We start from the raw sequence: 331 nt of genomic DNA, 5'->3' as shown, positions 1-331 counted from the left end.
AAGAGTTAACATGTTTGCAACAAGAGTTAACATGTTTGCCACAAGAGTTAACATGTTTTTCACAAGAGTTAACATGTTTGCAACAAGAGTTAACATGTTTGCCACAAGAGTTAACATGTTACCCAACATGTTATTTACAATAGTTAACATTTAATAGGTATATCTTAATAACCTTATAAAAATATTTTATATGTTAACTGTAACTTAACAATCTAACTGAGTAACTTTACAGACCCAAGTAAGATAACATTTTCATTATAATTCACATTGGCATAGATATATTTCAGGTCATATACACAGTTAACTACAAAAGTATTACATACACCCAAAT

The sequence above is a fragment of the Asparagus officinalis genome, unplaced genomic scaffold (genome assembly GCF_001876935.1).
Source record: "Asparagus officinalis unplaced genomic scaffold, Aspof.V1 AsparagusV1_Un693, whole genome shotgun sequence".
Classification (NCBI taxonomy): domain Eukaryota; kingdom Viridiplantae; phylum Streptophyta; class Magnoliopsida; order Asparagales; family Asparagaceae; genus Asparagus; species Asparagus officinalis.
This window is presented reverse-complemented; position numbering follows the sequence as displayed.